The sequence below is a fragment of the Pongo abelii genome, chromosome 11 (genome assembly GCF_028885655.2).
Source record: "Pongo abelii isolate AG06213 chromosome 11, NHGRI_mPonAbe1-v2.0_pri, whole genome shotgun sequence".
Lineage (NCBI taxonomy): Eukaryota > Metazoa > Chordata > Mammalia > Primates > Hominidae > Pongo > Pongo abelii.
In genome coordinates this window covers 136,756,959-136,779,777 of record NC_071996.2, presented here as the reverse complement: position 1 = coordinate 136,779,777, position 22,819 = coordinate 136,756,959, and the positions used below count along the sequence as shown (strand labels likewise).

Genomic DNA, 22,819 nt, shown 5'->3' with positions numbered 1-22,819 from the left:
GGCCTTTGGATTTACTGTGTTGGGCACATCTTCCCTTCTGACTTCTCCAAATTAATTTCTGTGTGTTCATTCTCATTTCAGTAGTGACTTCCTCACAACAGTAGGATAAGAGACCTTCACAACCTGTTACAGATCTTATCTCCCTGTTACACATGTACCTCTCCTTTATAGCACTGATCCCAGTTATAGGTTCACATATATTTGTATCATTACTTGATTAAGGTCTGTCTCCCTCAGTAGACTGTAAACTCCATGAGACAAGAGCTGTGTCTGTTTTTGCACATCATTATATCTCCAGCAAGAGCATGAAGCCCTTTATGTATTGGGTGCTCAGTAAATGTTATTTAATTAATGAATGGAATATGTGAAAATACTAATAATAGTATTATCTGTAGGCAGTGGTATTGCTGGTTTTTTTTTCTTATATGTGTATTTTATATGCATTTTCTAATAGGTAGACATTATATATGTATACTACGTATGCATGAAAAAGTTGGGCCGGGCGTGGTGGCTCACACCTGTAATCCCAGCACTTTGGGAGGCTGAGGCAGGTGGATCACCTGAGGTCAGGAGTTCATGACCGGCCTGTCTAACATGGCAAAAACCCATCTCTACTAAAAATACAAAAAATTAGCTGGACGTGGTGTCAGGCGCCTGTAATCTCAGCTACTTGGGAGGCTGAGGCAGGAGAATCGCTTGAACCTGGGAGGTGGAGGTTGCAGTGAGCCGAGATTGTGCCATTGTACTCCAGCCTGGGCGACAGAATGAGACTCTGTCTCAAAAAAAAAAAAAGTTATAGAAATGAACACATATTTATTGATAAAACCATTTATTTCAAAGCATGGTAGACTCTGGGAGATCACGAATAAGCAGGAACACTTCTATAGTGCTATGGGCTGTGCATTCTTCTGAGTAGTATTTCACATATTATAACTCATTTCCTCCTCACAATAATCCTGCTCAGTAGCATCTTCATCCTTATTTACAGACGAGGAATCTGAGGCACAGGGAGGTTAAGTAACTTGCGTGAAGACACCTAGCTAGTAAAGTGGCAAGACCTGGGTTCAAATACAGGCAATTTAATTCTGGCATCTGTGCCTTTAACCACTGCACTCCATCATCCAGTCTCTGTTCTGGATGTCACTGCAGTCTGACTGGACTAGAATACATGAAACAGAATAATTTTTAAGTAATATGTGACTCACTCCTAAATTAGCCAATAGGGAGGGCAACCTGGTGAAGAGCAAAGTCAGTGATGGGGAGGCTTCAGGTGTGTTCACAGGCCCTGAGGGGAATGACTGGATGGAGGGTGAGTAATACAGGGGATGAGTAATAGGAAGGAGGAGGAAATAGGTTGTCTGAATACTCCAGTGACAAATAACAGATCTTGAGAGTTTTTATATTTGTTCTGGTAAATAGTGATTGTCTAAAGGATTCAGCATGCTTTGCTGGGAAGCAGCATCTGTGAAATGGAGTCTGACTGCCTATAATGGATGTAAGAGAAATGTAAAATATCCCAAGATTCTTGTAGCAATATGTTAAGCCTCACGAATTTGCTCACAGGAAGTAGAAAAGGCGTCACTTATCAAAGGACTTTTTTTGTGGAAAGTCTAGTTTCACTGAACCAAAGTACCACCAGCTTTAACATAACAGCACTTCTGTGGCAGCATTTCCACTGCTAAAAACTTCAAAGAGATTCTCACCTCCATCACTGATGCCTACACATCTCATCTGTGAGATCTTCTAGTTACGCTCCAATTCAGAGGAATTCAAGGGCCAACCTTCAAACTATTGTCCTATTTACTCTTTTCTCTGCCCTTTGGGTCTTCCTGATTTCCTTTACCTTCCACTCAGCAGGTTAAAAAAACAGTGCAATTCCAGTGTGGGTTGGGCATAGGGATAGGCATCCTAACTTCAAAGAACTCACTCTAGGAAGGGAGATTGGAACATGTATCAGTTATGGATGCAAGGAACATAAAGTACAAAGAGCCGGCCTGATGGCAGTACCAAAGGGATTCAATTATCTTCTGTTGTTTTTTCTCTAGCTTTTATTCTTAAAATCTCATTTCCTATTATTCTTTTAAAAAATTATCTTAGTCTTTCTTTATTTCCACTCCTTTTCAGCTCTTCCCAAAATTATATTACTCAAAGTGAAAACAAACTAAGTTAACTGTGTTACTGTGTTAACTGTCTACTGTATAAACCCGATAGCTGCTAGAGTAAACCAAAGGATAGTCAAGAAATCAACTAACACAGGTTTCCAGACACACCACTGAGCCTTCCAAACATTATTTACTTATTTATTTATTTTTATTTTTTGAGACAAGGTCTCACTCTGTTGCCCAGGCTGGAGTGCAGTGGCATGATCTCGGCTCACTGCAACCTTCGTCTCCTGGGTTGAAGCAATTCTCGTGCCTCAGCCTCCCGAGTAGCTGGGATTACAGGCATCTGCCACCACGCCCAGCTAATTTTTTGTATTTTCAGTAGAGACAGGGTTTCACTTTGTTGGCCAGGCTGGTCTCGAACTCCTGACCTCAAGTGACCCGCCCATCTCGGCCTCCCAAACTGCTGGGATTACAGGCGTGAACCACTGTGCCGGGTCCAAACCTTATTTCTTATATGATAATAACAATGCTCCCTTATAGGCATATGTTACTTGGCTCTTTTGCCCCTTGTTTTTTTTTGTTTTTTTTTTTTAGGGTCGTTGCTTTTGTGTATATACATATATGCGCACGGCAGGAAATTTTCATTATAAAGAATCTCTGTGTACATAGATTAAACCACATGCAGGTCATGTCGTTCACTCCATATATATGTTGACACTCAGAGTTCATATTATTTTATTTCATTTTTTGAGACAGGGTCTTGATCTATCACCCAGGCTGGAGTGCAGTTGCGCGATCATGGCTCACTGCAGCCTCAAACTCTCAGGCTCAAGCGATCCTCCCACCTCAGCCTCTCAAATAGCTGGGACTAATTTTTGTTTTGTTTTGTTTTGTTTTTTTGTAGAGACTGGGTCTTACTAAGTTGTCCAGGCTGGCCTCAAACTCCTGAGCTCAAGTAATCCTCCTGCCTCAGCTTCCCAAAGTGCTAGGATTACAGGCATGAGCCACTTTGCCTGGCAGATTTCATATTATTTATTTATTTTTTATTTATTTATTTTTTTAGATGGAGTCTTAGTCTGTTGCCCAGACTGGAGTGCAGTGACTCGATCTCAGCTCACTGCAACCCTATGCCTCCCAGGTTCAAGCAATTCTCCTGCCTCAGCCTCCTGAGTAGCTGGGACTACAGGTGCCCGCCACCAGGCCTGGCTAATTTTTGTATTTTTAGTAGAAACGGGGTTTTACCATGTTGGCCAGGCTGGTCTAGAACTCCTGGCCTCAAGTGATCCACCTGCCTCGGCCTCCCAAAGTGCTAGGATTACAGGTGTGAGCCACCATGCCTGGCCAAATTTCATACTTTTAAAATGATGTCTGAGGAAGTGTTATTATCCTTATACTACAGTACAAGCATTTTAGTAACATTTCAACTTTCTTGGAGATCTTTATCTCCTCTGCATATTGGCAGCCAGTGTCTGGAATGCCGGCCAGAGGATTCAACATGACGCTTCTAGCAAGCTGGGAATGTGATCTGTGGTGGAGGTGGGGAGGCTATCTTCCTTGGTTTGTTTCTTTGATCTTTAAAGAGATGATAAAATTTCTCCTAGACACTACCGCAATCTCCCACTACAAATAATAGTTAACGTTATGGAGTGATTTTTACATGTCAGGCACTGTGTTACGTGGATCAACTTATTTAATTCTCACAACACGATAATGTAGGTACTATTAATATCTCCTTTTTGGAGATGAAGAAATAGACATATAGAAGTTAAGTAACTTGGCCAGGCCTAGTGGCTCATGCCTGTAATCCCAGCATTTTGGGATGGTGAGGCGGGCAGATCACCTGAGGTCAGGAGTTCAAGACCAGCCTGGCCAACATGGTGAAACCCCATCTCTACCAATAATACAAAAAAATTAGCCAGGCATGATAGCAGACCCTGTAATCCCAGCTACTCAGGAGGCTGAGGCAGGAGAATCGCTTGAACCTGGGAGGCAAAGTTTGCAGTGAGTCAACATTGTGTCATTGCACTCCAGCCTGGGAGACAAGAGTGAAATTCCATCCAAAAAAAAAAAAAGTAACTTGTCTGGTGTCACAAGTTAGGAAGAAGCAGAGCAACGTGTCTGGTGTCACAAGTTAGGAAAAAGCAGAACTAAGATACAGTCAAGGAAGCCTGGTGCCAGAACTCACCCGCTTCGCCATGCTACTGGCTGTGTGTCAGGCTATGAGGGCTGAGACTGTTTTAGGTTGAGATGGTGTATCGGTTAGTTAGAATGTTTTTGATAGCAAGCAGAAGAAGTGCAATATGAGCTACCTTAAGGGAAAAAGGGGGGTTATTGTCTGCATTCAGTGTGCTGCAGAGACTGGCAGCAGAGATGTGGCTGGATCCCAGGAATCACTGCAATCAGGATGCAGATCAGCCAGCGTGCTCAGCCCTTTGCATCCGCTTCTCCACAGGTTGCTGCTTCCTTCTTCTCTCGTCTTATGGCCCAGCCATTTGTGTTTCGCAGTTCTCCCATCCTCGAGGTAAAAAAATAGTTCCTCTGACAGCTCCTCAGTACACACAAGCAGCCAAACAGAGCTGGCGCCTCTGAGCTCCAGTTCTCAATTTCTGGGAGAAGACTCTGATGGATCAGCAGGTGCCCGTATCTAAGAATCCTTGTGGCAAAGGGGCAGGCCAGTCTTCCAGGACAGCTTCCTCTGGATGGAGGGGAAGGGACAGCTCCCAGAAGGGACAGGTAGAACACATCTTCTGTTTGGCCTGGCTAGCTTGCTCTTTCTTTCTCTCTCTCTCTCTCTCTCTCAATCTCCCTCTCCCTCCCTCCCTCCCTCTCTCCTTCCTTCCTTCCTTCTTTCCTTCTTTCTCTTTCTTTCTTTCTTTTTTTTTTTTTTTTTGAGATGGAGTCTCGCTCTGTTGCCCAGGCTGTCACCCAGTGCAGTGGTGAGATCTTGGCTCACTGCAGCCTCCACCTCCTGGGTTCAAGCGATTCTTGTGCCTCAGCCTTCCGAATAGCTGGAATTACAGGCATGCGTGCCACCTGACTGGCTAATTTTGGTATTTTTAGTGGAGACAAGGTTTCACCATGTTGGCCAGACTGGTTTCAAACTCCTAACCTAAAGTGATACACCCGCCTTGGCCTCCCAAAGTGCTAGGATTACAGGCATGAGCCACCGGGCCCAGCCTTCCACCTTTCTTTTGGTAACAGATTATACCCTCCTGCTAGTTAATGGTATTTCTCCATCCCTTCCTGCAACAAATTGGTCCCAGGGATAGGCATAGGAACCCTTCTCAGTCACCATCCTTCACAGGAATTTTTAAAGTGGATCCAGGGGAGAGGGTCCCTTTTCTTCTTTGGTCATGAAGTCTAAGGATCTAGATCTAGATCTGCTAGTGGCTGTGTCCCCTGTCTCATGAAAAGGCCAATCTGAAAACAATGGAGCAATCCTACAGAGAGAAGTAGAGATGAGAAGCCAGGAGCCCTGATGGAGTTAGAGTCCCTGGTTCCAGCCACTCCTGCAACTAGCCCAGCCCTATTCTCCCCACCAGGACTTGAGCCAACACAGTCCCGCAGGTCACTTAAGCTAGTTTACACTGAGCTATTATCTTCACTCGCTACCCAAGACTAATACAAGCAGGCAAGCCTAAGAAAAGACCAGGGCTGCGCAGACAAAACGACAGTCACTAAGTCAAGCTTTTCCACTTTAAGATATTGACAAGGGGGAGTCAACCGGCTGCTCTGCCCTCCATGCGGTTTTTGTGTTTACCAGCAATCCATGTCCAGGCTTCTTGGGAAAAGTTTCTGGATTGGAGATCTCATGAACTTTTGAGTAAGTTAAGCTCTGCTCTAAATAATAGTATCTGCAGGTGGGAGAAATTTCGAATTAAAAAATCATAACCCCCCAAAAATCATAGCCCCCCCAAAAAATCATAACTCCAAAATTACAATTAGAAATATTAGAATAGGCAGGGCATGGTGGCTCATGCTTGTAATCCCAGCATTTTGGGAGGCCGGGGCAGGCGATCACTTGAGGTCAGGAGTTCAAGACCAGCGTGGTCAACATGGCGAAACCCTGTCTCTACTAAAAATACAAAAATTAGCCGCGCATGGTGGCAGGTGCCTATAATCCCAGCTACTTAGGAGGCTGAGGCAGGAGAATTGCTTGAACCTGGGAGGTGGAGGTTGCAGTGAGCCGATATTGCACCACTGCATTCCAGCCTGGGTGACAGAGCAAGACTCTGTCTAAAAAAAAAAAAAAAGAAAAAAGACATATTAGAATAAACCTAGAATATTAGAAAATACTGCTGTTGTCATAGAACTATTTCCTCTTTTCCCCCTAAACAGAAAGTGAAGGGACACCATTTCAAAACGCACTGTTCCAATGACTCACGAGATATGAATAGCTCTGCAGCATATCTAACCATTACTGCATTCTCATACAGCAGAACCAGACAGTATGCAGCAGTGGAATCTGATTTTGATTCAATCAATAAATAAATATCATATGCCATGAGATATGGGTCTTTGCTTTAGTATCAAGTTGACATTTTGTCTTTATGAGGGCCAAAAATGGGAACAGCGATTTGTCTAACTTTCTAACTTGCTCTGCAAATCTGAACGCCCGGGCACTTTGCCTTTGAGAGGCTGGTCCCCAAATCAGGAGGAGCCACCCAGGGACACAGCTTCCTGCAGAGACGGGGCTCCAGGACTGGCCCCTCTGCATGGCATGTGACGTCCCATGCATTCCAGCTTTTTGTCTCTGAGCCTCTTCTTTTCAATAAGGAAATATTTTGATCCCAAAGTGCACACTGGACCTCAGTTTCTAATGAAACTTCCCCACAGCTAAAGTTTCCTTAGAAATCCTTGCATATCTCTCTTCATTTTGTCAAATTGTCTGCATGGATAAATGGCTTCTCCAAACACCAGGGAAACCCCAGAGCATGGGGTTCTCCTTGTTCTCCTGGAAGTGTGGGACAGTCCAGTCCAGGGCAGAACGGTCTAGCCTGTAAAGCACAGGAAGGACCTTGGAAGATGTTCAGTTGTCCTTTGCTTCAGGCTTAAGAGATCTGGCCCAGCCCTTACAGAGTCCACATTGAGGTGGAGATTCAGGAGTGGCTTCCATGGTCTTTTCAACTTACCCCTGAGCTTTCCCTAGGGCCTGGGTCTGCCCAGACCATGGAGGTACATTCCTTAATCACACCCTGGTGGGCAGAGTAGGCCACACCCTCTCCCTTACACAGTCTCTCCCTCTGCCTCCTGACATGTTTTATTTTCTTTTCTTCTTTTTCTTTCTTTCTTTTTTTTTTTTTTGGAAATAGTTTCGTTCTGTCACCCAGGCTGGAGTGCAGTGGCATGATCTTGGCTCACTGCAACCTCCACCTTCCGGGTTCAAGCAATTCTTATGCCTCAGCCTCCTGAGTAGCTAGGATTACAGGTGTGTGCCACCATGCCCGGATGATTTTTTTTTGTTGTTTAATTTGTAGTAGACACGGTTTCGCCATGTTGACCAGGGTGGTCTTGAACTCCCGGCCTCAAGTGATCTACTTGCCTTGGCCTCCCAAAATGCTGGGATTACAGGCGTGAGCCGCCATGCCCAGCCTTCTTTACTTCTTTTTTTTTTTTTTTTTTTTTTTTAAGACAGAGGTTTGCTCTTGTTGCCCAGGCTGGAGTGCAATGGCATGATCTCAGCTCATTGCAACCTCTGCCTCCTGGGTTCAAGTGATTCTCCTGCCTCAGCTTCCCAAGTAGCTGGGATTACAGGCATGTGCCACCACGCCCAGCTAATTTTGTATTTTTAGTAGAGACAGGGTTTCTCCATGTTGGTCCGGCTGGTCTTGAACTCCTGAGCTCAGGTGATCTGCCTGCCTCGGTCTCCCAAAGTGCTGGGATTACAGGTGTGAGCTACCATGCCCAGCCTTCTTTACTTCTTTTTATCTCTCTTCCCTCAGGTCCCCATCTCCTTGGTGTCCAACATGATACCCACCCCAATTAAGGTTTCTCAGTTAAAGGTGTGTGTATTGGAGGCAAGAGGAAGTGACCTTTATGGTTTGGTCAGGAAGTGGGGTGCTGGGGAAGTATCTAAAAGACAATAAGCACTTTGATTCTTGCTAGTGACTCTCCTTTGCCTTATTAACCTGTAAGAATATTTTTCTCCTTGCAAGTCTTGACTTCTCTTACAGAAGCCCAGCATCCACCTCCCATCCATTACCTTAGTCTTAAAAGTTACCATCTTTTAAGCTTAAGGTAAACTCATCCTCTCACTCAAGCAAGAATTAAAGTAAATTACAATCTGCAGATTTGTGAACCTGAGCATCAGTGGATAATTATAATGATAATTTACAGTGGGGATTAGAGGGACAAGCAGCCTTAAGTCAGCATTCTTGTGTCAGCAGTATTTACTCCTTGACATTTTAAACCAGGGATCAGCAAAACATGGCCCGCAGGCCAAATTCAGACAGCCATCTATTGTACAGCCTTCTGTGCAAAGGAGAGCTAAGGGGTGGCTGAGGTGGAATCATTTGAGCCCAGGAGCTTGAGGCTGCAGTGAGTTGTGATAACACCACTGCACTCCAGCCTCAGTGATATATATATATACACACACACACATATCACTCATATATATACACACATACGTATATATGTATGTATGTGTATATATGTATATATATATATACACACACACATATATATATAGAGAGAGAGAGACGTGGTCTCGGCTTATTATTTCAGATAACAGAGAGTCCCAAAGTAGGGTGGGCTTCAGGGTTGGCTGTGGATGGGCTACATTGTGCCATCCAGGGCCCTGGGTCTTTCCACCTGTCTGCTCTGCCCTTCTTAGGGATGGTGTCTTCAGGCTGATGGAAAATGCCTGCAGCAGCTCCAGAAAACTTATTCAAATCCGAGCGTGACCTGAGGAAGAAGACTCTTAGGAATGTGAAAACTTTCCCCAGAAGCCCAGCAGACATCCCCCTTATATCTCATTGACCAAAACAGAGTCACATGCTCATTCTTGGCAAGGGGGAGGCATCACCTTTAGACCCATCTTGTTCACCTTTAGGCTGGAGGGTGAGGCTGGCTGCCCCAGAGGCCTGTGGCTGAGTGGGAAAGGGGTATCCACGGTAGCTCCTCTCCAAAGCTCCCCTTACTCCCAGTCTGCCACACCATGCCTCCTGGTAATCCCTGGACTGAGTCTGGGTTGCTCCTACGTAACTAATAAAATGCGGAGGAAGCGTCTTTGCATGAGGTTCAAGGTTGGGTTATAAGAAGCCTTGCAGCTCCTTCTCAGTCTCTTGGAATGCTTGCTCTGTGATAAACCAGCCAGCATCTACAGAGCCCGACTTCAGGGAGACCACCATGCTGTAAGGAAGCCCAAGAGAGTCATGTGGAGAGGCTGTGTGGAAAGCCAACAAGTGAGAGAGAGAGAGAGAGAGCAAGAAGAGAGAGAAAGACACACACACACACACACACACACGGGGGGGGGGGAGAGAGAGAGAGAGAGAGAGATACCAAGATACCGAGATACCGAGATACTGAGCCGGTTTCTACTGTTCTGGACTCGTGAATGAAGAGGCCACCTGGGATGTCCAGCTCAGTGGAGGCTTCTGAGGACCCCAGCCCCAGCTGCCATCTGACTGCAACCACATGAGAAACCCCAAGCAGGAACCACCCTGCTGAGCCCAGTCAGCCACGGAATTGTGAGACAGGATAATGAATTGTTGTTTTCAGTTTTGGGGGTGGTTTGTGATGCAACAATAGAGAACCAGAATAATATCTGAAGGAAACTGGTTCTTTCTCAGGAAGGAAGAAGCAGGAAATGGCTGCTGGGTAGGCTATCAATGGTGTGTCCCCTTTACCCTGTTGGGAGTGTGCACAGAACACCATGTTATCCTCAGAAGACATCTGATGAGCGTAGAGCCAAAGCAAGGCGAATGTCTGCAGGTGGGATCACTTTACATTGTCACCGTGGGATCCATTTTTCCCACCATATGAAGGAAACTAGTTATTGTCAGAAGAGACCATTGGGATGAAAAGTGTGTTTCTTCGAAACCACTAAAGAAAAACTCAGTCTGTACCTTCTATAATAATAATTAGTAATGCCAGTAACAGAAGGTAACATTTATTGAATGTATACAATGTGTGAGGCTAAATGCTTTACAATTGTTCTCTTCTCAGTTTTCACAACAGCATAGTCGTGTTGGTGCTATTGCTGGCTCTACTTCACAAAGACAATGTAGCCTGGGATCTGGGTTCAAATTCTGATGCCAGCACTTATCACCTCTGATATCTTAGGCAAGTTGCTTAAACTCTGTGCCCCAGGATTAAATGAATTAATACTGACAACAGTGTCTTGCACACAGTAAGTGCTTTATAGGTATGACCATTATTATTATTTCAGAGGAAGAAAGTGAGGCTCAGGGAGACAGGTAACTTGTCCAGGGGCACATGATGGGTAAGAGGTAGGCAGATTCCAACCCAGCCTGTGGACTCCGTAGCCTGCAAGCTTACCAATCTGTGCCTTCCTTCTCCTGCTTCATAAAAAAGAGCCTGTGTGTTGACCTTGAACTTGTATCTCTCAGATCTCCTGCTGGGGGAAATACAATCATCTGACAGCCCTTGATGCTGTGCTCTGAATCCACCACCACATTCAAGCTGTGTCCACATTTCTTACCACTGCTCCCAACCAATGACAAAGCACAGCAGGGCTGCTAAGGCAGAATGACTCCTGTGACACGTGGGACTCCCCTGATGAACTTTGCCTCAAGGATGCTGCTATGGACCGAATGTTTGTGCCCCTGCCCCAAATTCATATCTTGAAGCCATAATCCCCAGTGTGATGGTATTTGGAAGTGGGACCTTTGGGAGGTGCTTAGCTCATGAGGGAAGAGCCCCCATGAATGGGATCAGCACCCATTCATGAGGTTAGGACCTTATAAAAGAGGCCCCAGAGAGCTGACTTGCTCCTCCTACCACGTGAGGACACAGTGAGAAGTCTACTGTCTGCAAACCAGGAAGAGGGTTCTCACCAGATACTGGATCTGCCAGCACCTTGACCTTGGATTTCCCAGCCTGCAGAACTGTGGGAAATACATTTCTGTTGTTTATAAGCCACCCAGTATATGGTATCTTATTATAGTAGACTGAACTGACTTAGACAGATGTCTATCAACCCTGCCCAAACTTTGTTAGAATGTGCGGCAGGCAGAGTGTCTTCCTACCTCACCTTCCTTCCCTCTCTCCTTCACCAGGGTCAGACCTGCATCATGGCCTGACAGCTCTCCCAGCCTCCTCCTGTAATCTCCCCATCTTCCTGCACAGGCACCTCCTTCAATAAATCTCTCATGTCTAACCCTGCCCCAGAACGTACTTCTTTGAGAACCAGAGAAGTTTGGATGAAACCCAAGTAATAGAAGAAAGTGGGAATGAAAGAAGCTGCCACCAACACTGCTGTTGACATTTTGGGGGTCCTGACCCTTCCCAAGTCCACTTCTCTTTCCCTCTAATCGTGTCATGTGCCTGGGTGGCTGTGTTTCTATCCCATGACTGAAGCTTTCTGGCCAAGAGGTTTTTGTACCAGCCATGGACACCTAACTGGGCCCAAATCCTCTCTTAGGGGAGAGTGAGGAGCCGGGCCTCTGGGTCTGCAGCAGTCAAGGGCTGAGTCAGCACCATGGCAAGACAAAGCCAGGAAGAACCAGGAATAGGCAGAGGACGCTGGGCAGAGCAAGAAACAGGTGGGCAGGAGGAAACGTCCAGAAAGGACCAGGGCCCAGAGAAGAGCCACCCTCTGCCTGACAACCTTGTTTCCAGCTCCATGTGGCTGAGGCCTGGCTAGCTAGACTTATCATCAGCTCATCAGCTCTCCTTTTTTTTTTTTTTTTTTTTTTTTTTGAGACAGAGTCTTGCTCTGTCACCCAGGCTGGAGTGCAGTGGCACGATCTTGGTTCACTGCAACCTCCACCTTCCAGGTTCAAGTGATTCTCCTGCCTCGGCCTCCTGAGTAGCTGAGATTACAGGCGTATACCACCACACCTGGCTAATTTTTGTATTTTTAGTAGAGACGGGGTTTCACCATGTTGGCCAGGCTGGTCTCGAACTCCTGGCCTCAAGTGATCCACCCGCCTCAGCCTCTCAAAATGCTGGGATTACAGCGTGAGCCACTCTGCCTGGCTGAGCTCTCCTTAGGGTTAGGTTACTAAGTCTCTGTTTGGAGCTAGTTTCTCTTCCCCATAAGCAGAAAGCCTTGACTGAAATGGAAATTTAGAATTTTAGAGCAGGAAGACCCCTTAGACATCATTTTATGGCAAAGACACAAAAGCCGGATGTTTCCACCCTCTCCTGCTGCCTTTACCAAGATCTGAGGACAGGATCTCCTGTGTGTCCTGGGAAGGGGCCCAAGAGCTGCTCCCTGAGTCCTAGGTGGGAGTGGGAGAAGGGCCCCTAGCAGGAGGAGGGTGGCCTTGCAGAGCCCTTCTCGGGCCCTGGTGGATGACACTGCAGTGTGTGGGATCCATCCACCCTCTCTGTCACCCCTGGCAGTGGCCTCTCATGCCACAGCTGAGAGGGCAGGTCTCTTGTGTCTAGGCCTGGATGGAATCTTCTCCATTCCTCCCAACAATCTTGCCTCCCCATGGGACGTGATTTCACAGCTTCTCCAAGGTTGATGGGTGGGAATTTGCTTTACCTTTGGGTAACTAAAAAGCCCCTTTCTGTTAACTTTCCCAGAGTAAATAAAGTCAGCTCCAAAGAGGCCACCTCCAGAAACGGAAAGATACCAGCAAACTTCTAAGCAACTTTCCTGCTAAAAATTAAAAAGGAAAAACCTAAATCCTATTGGGGGTGAGCCCTTGTTTTACAGGTAGAAGTTATTATTTTTTTATTTTTTATTTTTATTTACTTATCTATTTATGAGACAGAGTCTCGCTCTGTTGCCCAGGCTGGAATGCAGTGGTGCGATCTCGGCTCACTGCAACCCCCACCTCCTGGGTTCAGGCAATTCTCATGCCTCAGCCTTCTGAGTAGCTGGGATTACAGGCACACACCACCACTCCTGGCTAATTTTTTTTTTGTATTTTTAGTAGAGATGGGGTTTCACCATGTTGGTCAGGCTGGTCTCGAACTCCTGACCTCAACTGATCTGCCTACCTCGGCCTCTCAAAGTGCTGGGATTACAGGCGTGAGCGCGTGAGCCACTGCACCCGGCATTTTTGTTTTTTGTTTTTTTAATGAGTGAATACCTTACCTGAAAAATATTCATAAATGTGGGTTTTATTCTAGTTGAGATAGAAAAAAACACCGTACTTTGTGTTGATTTTTAGTGAGTGAAGTTCAAGGAGAAAAAGTAACAAGAGAATTCAGAGAATTTTGAAAATGATTGTTTTGAATGTTGAGTTTTTGAATTTGGGAATAAGATAGCTGTTACCATGGCTTTATGTTAACAGCTAAAGAATCCAGCAAGGAGTAAATGATGGCCCTGCATCCCCAGGCACAGGGGAAATTTTTGGAACATGAAAATATGAGTTTTAGAAACATGATTCAACTGTCAAAACACAACAAATCAGCAATTCCAATTATGAAACTAAATGCGAGTATTCTGTTTGTTGGGCCACAGAGTGTATGTGACAAGAGTCATCCTTGTGATAAAAAGTTAAACCAGGCCGGGAGCCGTGGCTCACACTTGGAAACCCAGCACTTTGGGAGGCCGAGACGGGTGGATCACATGAGGTCAGGAGTTCGAGACCAGCCTGACCAACATGGTGAAACTCTGTCTCTACTAAAAATACAAAAATTAGCTGGGCATGGTGGCGCATGCCTGTAATCCCAGCTACTTGAGAGGCTGAGGCAGGAGAATTGCTTGAACCCGGGAGGTGGAGGTTGCAGTGAGCCTAGATCGCGCCACTGCACTCCAGCCTGGGCAACAAGAGCAAAAAGAGCAAAACTCCATCTGAAAAAAAAAAAAAACGTTAAATAAAAGAAAAACTTTGAGAGAATCTGTTGCTAGCTTACCTAAGTAACCTCTCCCTCTCCCTCTTCCTGCCATGTGAGTCCTGCGTGAAATCTCTATGGCTGGGTTCAAAGGCTTTTTCCCCCTGCATTTCAGATTTTTTGGTAGGATAAGGTCCTAGCAGGGACTCTAGAAGAAAGGTCAAAGATGATGAAGATATCAAAGCCTCTCAGAATCTAACCTTGTAGCTTTCCACAAGGGTTTACCACTTCACATTTCCACCCACATTGCAGAATGTGCACCCTAACCACAGCTTTACCAGTTTTGGTATTACAACGACAAGAAATTCTTGTTGGTTTGATAGATTGTGATAGTATCTGACTGTTGTTTGAATTTGCATTTTATGGGTAAAATTGTGGATTTTCTCACATATTTGTTATTTTCTGTTTTTTTCTCTTGGGGTAATGTCTGTCTAAATACTTTGCCCATTTTGTATAGGCAAAGAATAAAAAATTACCTGTGAGTTATTTGGGGGGGAAAGCTAGCAAGATATAATATTTTTGGTATGAGTTTTCAGGATTTGTCTAAGAGACATTCTTTGTAAGGCAGACAGGAGGTGGGTGTGGATGGGGTCACTCAACTTTTGAGTGTTAGGAAGCCTCTTATAGGAAGTTATAAAAATTCCTCCCTTAGTGCTTATGAAACATTGTGGTATCTGAGTGTTTCCATATGTTGGCATTTCCGTATCTTTGGATGAAAAGTTGTGCTAACTAAGGTATTATCATAGGGGTGGGTGGTCACCACTTGCCCAAGCTGAGACTTCTGTGGGAGAATAAGACAGAATTATTTTAGAAGGTCAAGGAAAAGCTTAGTAAGTCCTCAAGTAGAGCAGCTGTGCAGGGCAGGACGGCTTCTGAACAGCCACACCGAGCACAGTGTAATGACACCCTTGCATTTGCTAGTCCAAAAATTATATTATACCTCGAGGTAGGGGTGCCCCTCCTGCAGGCCCCAGGTCAGGCCTAATGGCTTGGCTAGTAACCTTTTATGTAATCTATTTCTCTGAGCTCTTGACCTACTCCCTTCTTTGAGTCAGGACCCCTTTGGGACTTAATTCAACAAGTGTTCATGGTGTGCTTATGATATCTCAGGCACTATTCTGGGTGATAAGCCTATATCAGCATCTCTGCCCTCAGTGAGCTTTCATTCTAAGGGGGAAGAAACAGATGATATTAAAAAAACAAACAAACAAAAAACAAAACAAAACAAAAAAAACACACCAGCCAGGTGCGGTGGCTCATGCCTGTAATCCCAGCACTTTGGGAGGCTGAGGCAGGCAGATAATGAGGTCAAGAGATTGAGACCATTCTGGCCAACATGGTGAAACCCCATCTCTACTAAAAATACAAAAATTAGCCGGATGTGGTGGAGGGGGCCTGTAATCCCCGCTACTCAGGAGGCTGAGGCAACAGAATCGCTTGAACTTGGGAGGCGGAAGTTGCAGTGAGCTGAGATTGCGCCATTGCACTCCAGCCTGGTGATAGAGCAAGACTCTGTCTCAAAAAAACAAACAACAACAACAATGCCCCCCCCAAAAAAAACAACATACGAAAGAAATAAATTGTCTATGTTGGAAGGTGATGAGTTCTATGGAAAAAAGAAGCAGAGCCAGGTGACGGTAATGGGGAGTGGGTGGGGGTGCAGTTTCTGCATCAACAAGGTGGCCAAGAAGGGCCCATTGAGAAGGTGTGATTTTAAGGCCAGGTGCGGTGGCTCACACCTGTAATCCCAGCACTTTGGGAGGTCGAGGCAGGCAGATCACTTGAGGTCAGGAGTTTGAGACCAGCCTGGCCAACATGGTGAAACCCTGTCTCTGCTAAAAATACAAAACTTAGCCGAGCATGGTGGCACGTGCCTGTAGTCCCAGCTACTCGGGAGACTGAGGCATGAGGATCACTTTGTGCTCCAACCAACCTGAGTTACAGAGTGAGACTCTGTCTAAAAAAAAAAAAGGAAGAAGGTGAGATTTTAGCAAAGCTCTGAGGAGGTGAGGGAGTTGGCCATGAGGTCATCTGGGGGAGAGCATCCCTGGCAGAGGGATCAGCTAGAGCAACAGCTCCTCCATAGTAGGTGCAACTGGGCCCCCCAGCTCCTCTGTAGCAGCGCTGGCCCCCTCCCTCTGTTGTTGGGGGGGGGTGTTGTCTGCTAAAGCCTCACACCTGTCCCCCTCTCCAGAGGATAGCCCTTGGCTGACCCGACCTGCTTCCTGTCCTGGACATACCCGGGAGGCGACCAACGCCTGACTGATGGGGGAAGGGACAAGTGTCCAATCCCGTTTCCCCTGAGAGGGACCATCTCTGGGAAGTAATGTATGTTCCAGAGCTCCCCCTGGGATCAGGATGAGGCTAGACTTCTCCCAAGAGAATCTTTGCACAAAAACCCCAGGCTCAGGCTCTGCTTCCAGGGAACCAAGTCTAAGTCAGTCCTAAGGCCAGAGCTTGCCTGACATGTCCCCAAAACAGCAGGGAAGCCATCGTGGCTACAGCGTGTCTCCCCAGGCAGTGTGTCCATACATACGACCTTGTGTACAGCTCTGCCTGAGCGCTGTGGAACCGGGTTCAGCAGCGTGGAATCTCCTGGGCCCCCATCTATGGTTGGTAATCATACCTGTTAACTTCCTGATAAAGCATCCATTTCTCCCCAAAAGAGAAAAGGGTTGGAAGGGCATCTTCTCAGATAGAACTTTCTGTCTTTAGTTGAGAAAAGCTGCCTATTTGCCTCTGTCCAAAGCTGCTCTCCTGGAAAATAAGTGGATCCATCTGCTATGGATTGAATTTTGGGTCCCCACTAAATTAATATTTTGTAGCCCCAGCTCCCATTATGATGGTATTTGGAGATTGGTCTTCTAGGAGGTAATTAAGGTTAAATGAAGCCATAAGGGTGGGTGGCTTTATAAGAAGAGGAAGAAAGGTGGCTGGGCATGGTGGCTCACGCCTGTAATCCTAGCACTTTGGGAGGCTGAGGTGTGTGGATTACCTGAGGTCAGGAGTTCGAGACCAGCCTAGCCAACATGGCGAAACCCCATCACTACTAAAAATACAAAAATTAGCCGGGTGTGGTGGCACATGTCTGCAATCTCAGCTACTCGGGAGGCTGAGGAAGGAGAATCGCTTGAACCCGGGAGGCAGAGGTTGTAGTGAGCCGAGATTGTGCCATTGCACTCCAGCTCGGGTGATGGGAACAAGACTCCATCTCAAAAAAAAAAAAAAAAAAAAAAAAAAGAAGAAGAGGAAGAAAGAGAAAGAGAAAGCAGAAATTTCTTTCCTGCTATCTCTGCCGTATGAGGACATAGTGAGAAGACAGGTGTTTATCAGCCTGGAAGGGAGGCCTTATCAGAAACTGAACTTGCTGGTACCTTGATCTTGGATTTCGGCCTCCAGAAATGTGAGAAATAAATTTCTGTTGTTTAAGCCACCCACTCTGTGGCTTTTTGTTGTGGCAGGCTGAATAGACTCATACATTATAAAAAGCACAAAAAGCAGTTTCGAAAATTCTAGAATGAGGTTTGCGAAGATCACTTTTCTAATCCTGTTGGTAAATAGTCCTTGCAATGCCACCACCCAGCTCCAGGGAGGCCAGCGACAGAGGGTGTGAGAACCAGGCCCCAAATTACTTTTCTACTTTCATACCTAACCGTAAGATGGAAGCATTGTCTGAAGACAGACTGAGGGAGACTTTTCTCAGAATTTTAATCATTGCCTGTGTAGCTGCTGTTCTGCGAACACTGAGATCATCTCCTCTTGTATAGAAAATTAATACCAAGAGGTAATGTGTTGTTTTTTTTTTAATGTAAAATGCTTAACCCATCTCTGCATATTCTGGCAATACAACCAAACTCTTGACAAGGAGTTGAAAAGAACAAGCGTAGAGATTGGAGACACAACTTGGACTTGGTTCCCTACCTTTCTTTCTTTCTTCTTCTTTTTTTTTTTTTTTTGAGACAGAGTCTCTCTCTGTCTCCTGGCAGTTGCACAATCTTGGCTCACTGCGACCTCTGCCTCCTGAGTTCAAGTGATTCTCCTGCCTTAGCCTCCTGACTAGCTGAGACTACAGGCGCACACCACCACGCCTGGCTAATTTTTGTATTTTTAGTGGAGACAGGGTTTCACCCTGTTGGCCAGGCTGGTTTCGAACTCCTGACCTCAGGTGATCCACCTGCTTCAGCCTCCCAAAGTGCTGGGATGACAGGCTTGAGCCACCAGGCCTGGCCTTTACCTTTCGTATATGACCTTTGCCAGTGCCCTGACCTCCCTGAACCTCAGTTTCTTCCTCTGTAAAATACACATAGGCCCCACCCTACAGAGCAGTGAGGATCAAGTAGAGAATCCATGAGATAGTGCATTTTATCTTAGCCCAAAGGCATCCATCTCTTCAACCAGTACTAGCAATTCCTGAGATAGGTAACTTGCTGGATTGGAGTGGATTTACCTTATTCCTGAGTAGATTGTCATGTGGCCTTAGCCCAAGAGAAGTCCAAGAGCTCAACAAAATTTCATAATCTTGGGTGCACACCTGTGTCTGCTCACAGGTGAGAGAATGGACGGGTACAAATAAGGAAGAAAGAGCCACTGTAGGGAGAATGGGCTAGCCAGTGCTCAATTAGCTATATCAGTATGACGTGGGGGGTGGTGGTGGTGGCGGGGGGTGGGGGTTGTTTAAAATGCATGTTCCTAGGTTTTGCGAACTCCCCTGGCTCCTCTGTCCCCCAGCTACTGAATCAGATTCTTTATGAATGGTCCCAAGACATGCACTTTTTAAAATTTTATTTATAGAAACAGGGTCCCACTATGTTGCCCAGGCTGGCCTTGAACTCCTGGGCTCAAGCAATCCTCCCACCTCAGCCTTCTAAATTACAGGGGTGAACCACTGCACCTGGCCAAGGACCTGCATTTTTAAAACAGGCTCCTCACATAATTCTTATGTACACCTAAGTTTGAGAAGCAAAGTTCTGGTAACTAGATTAGATTTTGCAGTCACTAACAGGTTACTATAGATTTTACACCCCTAAGGTATAAGTACATGTTTTGAATAGCCTGCTTGGAACAGCTTGCAGTTAAAATTTATTCTCCATAACAATCAGTATTTTTTTTTTCTGGGATGGAGTCTCGCTCTGGCACCCAGGCTGGAGTGCAGTGGTGCCATCTCGTCTCACTGCAACCTCCGTCTCCTGGGTTCAAGCAATTCTTCTTCCTCAGCCTCCCGAGTAGCTGGGACTACAGGCATGCGCAATCATGCTTGGCTAATTTTTGTATTTTTAGCAGAGACGGGGTTTCACCATGTTGGCCAGGCTGGTCTCAAACTCCTGACCTCAAGTGATCTGCCCACCTTGGCCTCCCAAAGTGCTGGGATTACAGGTGTGAGCCACCGCCTCAATCAGTATTTTTATGCTACTTATTGACCAAAAAAAAAAAAAAAATTGCAAGCTAATTATATGCAACCTAGGATTAGTACTTACATTATGTAAAATATTCCTTCAGTCATACATTATCACTCTTATGTTCAATTAGGGTGATTTAAGAGGAACAATTGGAGACTCTTTTTACATTTATTCACTGAAAATCAAGCGAGTAAAAAATTAGGAAAGACATGCAGTGGTGTTTAGAATCTGGGCATAACCAAAACTATTGAATTAGGAGGTCTGAGTTTTGTTTTGCTGTGTGGGACCTGACGCCAAGATGCACAGCATATTAAATGGAAACATGATGTATTTTGCAATGAACAAAGAGCAAAGGTTCCATTAAATTTAGCATTCTGACTTCGTTAAAAATTTTTATTCCAGCACATAGAACATGCTGTGAAAAAGAAATCGCAGATGACATAAAACAACCTCTCTGTCATTTGAGAGTCTATATTTAGAGTCATTTCTAAGTGTTTCCGCACCACTGGGACTGTGGGAAAGATTTTCCTTTTCATTATGCAACATTATGAACCAGAACCAAAAATTTAAGGCAGCTAGTTTTAATATTTTTTGTTAACACCATATTGTTGAATGGTATCATGCCAACGGCAAGAGGGAATGGGTAAAAAACCTGTTGTCCATATGCTGCAGGACGAATAATAATTTCACAAGTGGAAACAAGGAAAGAGTGAGCCTGAAAAACATGAAATCTATGAAATACAGTGTCTCAGGATGGCACTCAGTGACTGTAAGGAAACAGTGCTAAGATGGTACCAGACCAGCTGATCTTACAGGTGCCATCCTCATGGATCTTCGAAGGTAGGATTCTCAGAGCCCAATTACCTTGAGAAAGGCTCACCCAAGGACCTTCTGGGTACAAATAGTGAAAGTCACTATGTTTTCACCTGATTTTTATTTTTCATTTGCTACCTCCAATTTTCCTAATGACTCCAAAGTCTATGTATTAGCCTTCTTGCAAATGATTATCAGAGAAGGTAAGCTGCCTCAATGAATTCATGGCAAAATTGGGACTGGAACCCAGCTCTGGCTCTTCATCATTTCCCCACTTCATCTGTTACAGCACTTTGCCTCCTTTGAGTATGAATCCATGTGTCTAATGTTTTCAGTGGTGTTTCTCCAAATGTAATGGCCTGAACACTAGCATGAGAAGGACCTGGAGTGCTTGCTGAAATTCAGATTCCTAGGCATCACCCAGACCAACAGAATCAATCATCCTGGCAGGGCCCAGGAATTTGCATTTTAACAAGTTCCCCAGGTGATTTTTATGCATAGCAAAGTTTGAGTATTATTATCTTTGAGGAATCAAGAGGAAGCATGAGATACAGTAGCTGCCCTTAATGCTTTTACAAATGAGTTGGAGAGAGCAGCCCCCACACATCAAAAGCAAAAACTTCCAGATACTTTTGCATCGTCTGCAGCAAATTGTGAAATCCCAGCCTGGCTTCCACCTGGTGCTCAGTGTACTTCTGAGCCATCCTGCTTTGTGATCAGGTGGTATTTACTTGGGGAGTCAAACTCTCTTATTAACATAAGCAAAACATAATTAGAAAAATCTGTTATAAAAACCATTCTGTTTTCCAAGCCAAATATAAATTACTTTGGGGTAAGTCATGCCAGGAATTCCACTTCATTAGCTCATGCAATTAAGAATGACTGTCATGCCAATTGCTGTCACTATCTATTTTTCTTCATTGTTTGGGCATGCGGCCCCTCACCATCTTTTACTCCCAGTGTATGTAACAGTTTGAAAGAGTTGGCTGGGCACAGGGGTTCACGCCTGTAATCCCAGCACTTTGGAAGGCTGAGGTGGGTGGATCACCTGAGGTCAGGAGTTTGAGACCAGCCTGACCAACATGGTGAAACCTCGTCTCTACTAAAAATACAAAAATTAGCTGGGCGAGGTGGTACACACCTATAATCCTAGCTACTCAGGAAGCTGAGACAGGAGAATCATTTGAACCTGGGAGGTGGATGTCGCAGTGAGCTGAGATCACGCCATTGCACTCCAGCCTGGCCAATGAGAGTGAAACTCCGTCTCAAAAAAATAAAAATAAAAAAGAAGAAGAAGAAAGAGTTGCCATCAAAAGATGATCTTATTCATTTTTAAACAAGTTGTGCTGGGTACTCTCCATTTGCCCCTCTTCCTCCTCGTCCATTTTCTGTTCTTCTCACTGTGCTCTGGGCTGGAGGCTGAGCCCTGGAGGACAATAACACCACCTGCCCTCTGGATTCTGGTTGGGTTTGACCAAAGGGAAGAATCAGCAGGGGATAAAAAGGCAGGAGAAAAGAGAGGTCAAAGTAACTTTAATCTACAACTTTTTAACCTCTCAGTTGTTCTTGGTTTCTTTTCTGACAGCAGCTTCTAGCAGGGGTCAGTATCCTGGGGTCCGGCTACCACCACCTCGGGTAATGCCATACCCACTCCACTTTAGATCTAAGGAAGGTGATGGCTTCCTGCTGTTGCTAGTCCCTGGCTGCCTCCACATCCCTGCTACTTCTTGTAACTCTGCCTGCACCTCTGTAAATGGACTCTTCATTAAGGTCTCTCTCAAGGGTGCCCTGTTTCCTGTACATTAAGGCACATCTCTTTATATTCATGGGTTATGTGCATATAAAAATATCTAGTGTATTCAAATTATGGGGTTAATTTACAAATATAATTACTAAGTTAAAATGATTGGGTTTATTTTCAAACACATAGATGTGTTTATGTGTATACACACACATACACACACACACACGAAAAACGTTAGCATGGCAACCTACCTTCTCCCACCTTCCTAAGGAGGAAAGGCCTTGTTGGTTCATTTGAGGGAATCAATGGACATGGACCACGGAGAAAAGAAAAAATGTATGAGTCTCAATTTCACTTTATAAACCTGGGAGGGCGTGAACTAGAACAGAAAGGAATGTGAGGGAGAAGAGGTGCAGAGAGGAGAGCCAGGTGCCTGGGCTGCCCTGAAGTCCTTTGGGAGAAAAGTGGGTAATGAGGATTTTAGAGAAGCTTTCTCTAGATTGTACAGTATGATTTTCCTCTCATTACTGCCCATCAAGAAAACTTTCCGTTATGATCAACATTTCTCTTCAAGGCTGTGGGATTTTAAAACATACCTGCAAGGTCTTCGACATTTCACCCATCAAAAGGTGGAGTCTAATTCCCTCACCCTTGAATGTGGGCTTGCTTCAAGTAGAAAGCAGCAGAAATGATTCAGCACAACTTCAGAGGCTAGGTCATAAGAGGTGATATGGCTTCCAGCTGGTGCACTCTCTCATTTTCTCATTCTCTCTCTCTCTCATTTC

The 22,819-nt window shown here is 45.2% G+C and overlaps 1 long non-coding RNA gene across 1 annotated transcript; it reads right to left on the bottom strand.

Moving 5' to 3' along the window:
* Nucleotides 1-8,802: 8,802 nt before the first annotated feature.
* On the bottom strand, nucleotides 8,803-9,769 carry LOC129057900 (uncharacterized). Its single transcript, XR_008522673.1, has 3 exons — nucleotides 9,622-9,769; nucleotides 9,151-9,455; nucleotides 8,803-9,008 (listed from the first exon to the last, which is right to left on the bottom strand). It is a non-coding gene; the product is annotated as an uncharacterized LOC129057900 (long non-coding RNA).
* Between the last annotated feature and the right edge of the window lie 13,050 nt (nucleotides 9,770-22,819).